The sequence below is a fragment of the Pezoporus flaviventris genome, unplaced genomic scaffold, assembly GCF_033815535.1.
Source record: "Pezoporus flaviventris isolate CSIRO_AGI_PZ_B2104156 unplaced genomic scaffold, CSIRO_AGI_Pfla_v1 ptg000078l, whole genome shotgun sequence".
In the NCBI taxonomy this organism is placed as follows: Eukaryota; Metazoa; Chordata; class Aves; order Psittaciformes; family Psittacidae; genus Pezoporus; species Pezoporus flaviventris.
This window is the reverse complement of record NW_026892626.1, coordinates 3,461,588-3,464,868: the sequence shown is the minus strand read 5'-3', so window position 1 is coordinate 3,464,868 and position 3,281 is coordinate 3,461,588. Positions and strand designations below refer to the sequence as shown.

General features: G+C 47.7%; 1 non-coding gene across 1 annotated transcript; it reads right to left on the bottom strand.

Moving 5' to 3' along the window:
* Nucleotides 1-2,463: 2,463 nt before the first annotated feature.
* TRNAT-CGU (transfer RNA threonine (anticodon CGU)) lies at nucleotides 2,464-2,535 on the bottom strand. The gene has a single exon. It is a non-coding gene; the product is annotated as a tRNA-Thr (tRNA).
* Between the last annotated feature and the right edge of the window lie 746 nt (nucleotides 2,536-3,281).

Sequence of the window (3,281 nt, the reverse complement as noted above, 5' to 3'; positions counted from 1 at the left end):
ATTTCAAGAAGAATATGCAGCAACTGGAGGGGATCTGGGGGATTGCAGCAGGAGTGATGAGAGGTGTCATTTAGGGGGGTGGAAACCTGACCTAAAAGGAAAGAGGTTAAAATTTGGGTGTTGTGTTGCCTAGACAAGTAGGAAGCTGAAAGCAAATCTAGTAACACTTTCAAAAAGGTTTAATGTCATATGAATGGATATATGGCATGGCAGTAAACCTGTGTGGTATGTTAATTATTTCTACATCTTAACTGCTGCTGGATTTACCAATTTCTGGCCTGCACTTGTTTCTTTTAGGTTGTGACTTCATAAACAGTTTTCTAATTACAAAATTAATTTCAAGTAAATTAACTATAAGACATCTTAAAATGTTACTTAGCAACATTATTATTGTGCTAAGAATTGAGCAATGTCATTTAGCAAAATGTTAAGTTCTGTCTGCAAGCTATGGAAAAATGGGCTCTGCACAATCTGATCTGTGTGTGCGTCTGTGCAATGTAACAGGGACTCACAGGCCTCAAGCTGTTGTTGTATGGGGACAGCTATAGCTCTGGTGTGTACCTGGCTCAGGCTTATAAATATATTTCTGCAAAACAAACAAGACTTTATGAAAGCATCACTCACCACAGGCAACGTAGCTCCTCACCGGGTTTAACCCTGAGGTTGTAGTAACAGAAAGTGCTTATCAGAAACATTGTTTGCCCTTGACTTGGTTTTTTATGTTTAGTTTTGAAAGTCCTCTTATGAAAGCAGCTCCAGGGACATGGCTGTTCCTCAGTGTCCTTTGTGTACATGAGTGAAAATACCTAGGACAACAAAACCCAGTTTTGCATGTGCTCTGTGCTGAAACTGTCACTGCCCAAAGTCAATAACTTACATTTCTTTCCAGGGAGGTTGGGCAGTGTGGTCATGGGCTTCATAGTAGAAATCTAAAGTTCACAACTGAGCTGGAAGGTAAGCGCTCCCGTTTCCTCTCTGCTGATGTTTCTTCAGATCATGCCAAATTTTCTAAGAAGTGGTTCTGGAGATTTGTGAGTATTGCCAGTAAACTAAGTGCAAAGAAAAAAAAAAAAAAAGACATTTGAATTACATGTATTTAATGCAGTCAGATAATCTTCATCATGTTAAATTATTATATATCTTCATTATGTATCACTATAAATCGTTATATAATCTTCATAATAAGAAAAGAGAGCCTTATATAGAATAAATGGCAACAGCCCTTCTTTAAATCAATTTACAACTTGAATGATGATTTTGACCTACCAACACAATGTATATATATAATGTTAAAAGGTTTTACAAAATGTGGTGTAAGTAGTTAATGACAGTTTTTTTGTTCCCACTACAATTGTACAATTTGGATTCTAGACAACAATGGTGCAGAATATGAGAGGAAAATTTGTCAGGAAGAAAACAAAACAAAACCAAAGGGCACTGAAATTCCAAATGGCGAGCAAGTATCAAACATGAATAGAGGTTTCCTTCCATTTGTAGTGCTGTTATTAATGTGTAGTGCTGCTCTTACTGCTGTCGTTAGGATGGTTTTAAGCGCTTATCTGTGTGCAGGGCTGTGGCTGGTCCCGTGCATGTGCCTGAGCCTGGCTGATGTGTCCTAATGCCCAGAGTCTGCATGTGCTCGGCGGTGGGTGAGTACTGCACAGCGCCGGCTGACGGAACCAACCCGCCCTGGCTGTGACTGTTTCCAACGTCACAGGGAGTTTTCCTGCTTAAAAAATAGGAAATGAACACTAACCAGATTGCAAATCCTTTTAAGTGGTTAGTGAGACAGAGGAAGAAACCTCACATTTCAACCAGAATTAAATCACAATGAAAGGCCCCAGGAACCTGGATGACCAACCGGTGGAGAAGATCGAGCAGAGACTTCGCTTGTTCCTCACAGGAACAAACTTGTGTCTTGGTGGGTGCTTTGGAGCCACCATGCAGGGAATGAGTGTGACACGGCTTCCACTTGGCTTCGATACACGTCTTTTCCTTGCACATCTGAAACGATCTTCTGCTGCTTCAGGGTCTCTCGAGTACCGGCTTAACCCCCGAGGAAGGTGGTCTGAAGAAAAACATTGGTAGTGTAGCAGATGCGGATGTAGACGTTGTCATGCGGTGCAATGCAGTGCAATGCAGTGCAATGCAGTGCAATGCAGTGCAATACAGTGCAATGCAGTGCAATGCAGTGCAGGTGTGATCGGGGAAGCGCAGGAGAAAGCGAGGTATGGCAGGTGCGGCACCACCCCCTGCCGCAGCCGCTGAGGTGCCGGTGCTGCAGCGAAGCGCTGCGCCGTGCTCTCCACCCTGCCGGGGGGCGGTAATCGCTGCTGGGTGCTCGCCCGCTGCTCTGCTGGGTACCATGCCGGTGGAAGGCGGGAGCGCTAGGATCCCATCGCAGAGGCCACGCCGCGTCCCCTAAAAACGATAAGGAAGACCCACAAGCGCGGGCCCCCCCCGAGGCACGGACGGGGTTCGAACCCGTGATCTTCGGTTTACGAGACCGACGCCTTACCACTTGGCCACCGCGCCTGCGTTAACCGGTTCTCCGGTCGCCCTTCTATCGCTGGCGCCACTCCCGTCTGCCCTCGCCAATCGCGTGCCAGCAGCGGGCGGGCCGCCTCCGCTTCGCGCCACGCCCCCGCGGCCCGCCGCGTGCGCCTGCGCGTGGGCCGGCACCTGCCGGGTGCCGGGCGGTGTGGTGCGGCGCGGGGGGGGCTCCCGCCATGGCCGCTCCTCGGGGCTAGGCCGGGGCAGCCTCCGCGTTCCCCGTGTGAGGGCGGGCCTGAGGGGCCGCCGCTGGGGGGGGCGGGCAGCGGTGCTGCGGAGGGAGCTCTGTTACCAACGTTGGCACTTCGGCGTTTAGGTCAGTGTGCCGGAATGTGCGGTCCTCCTCCTGACCAGGGAGGGTGGGGGGAAGCGGTGTTAAAGCTTTCCTTCGCCAAGAAAAGAAAAATTAAATTATAAATATTAAATTAAACTTTCTGAGTGCCCGCTGCTTGTTCCATACGAAGCTTCACGTTAAATGCAGAAAAGATACTAAAATACGTGTTTTTCTAGATTTGGCCTCTTGCATATTTACAAGTGTGATCTAAAAATAAAGGTTTTAGTGTTCATTTACTTTTCATTGTGGAGATCCTTTTAAACTGTGAAACTTTTGCTGGGCACCCAAATTATATTCCCACCTCCCTGCATGACAAGAGTTTTGTTCACTGTCTTTTGGGGGAGCTGATCCCAGCGATGGTCACTGGTCTTTGTCTGGTGGAAGAAGCACGTGG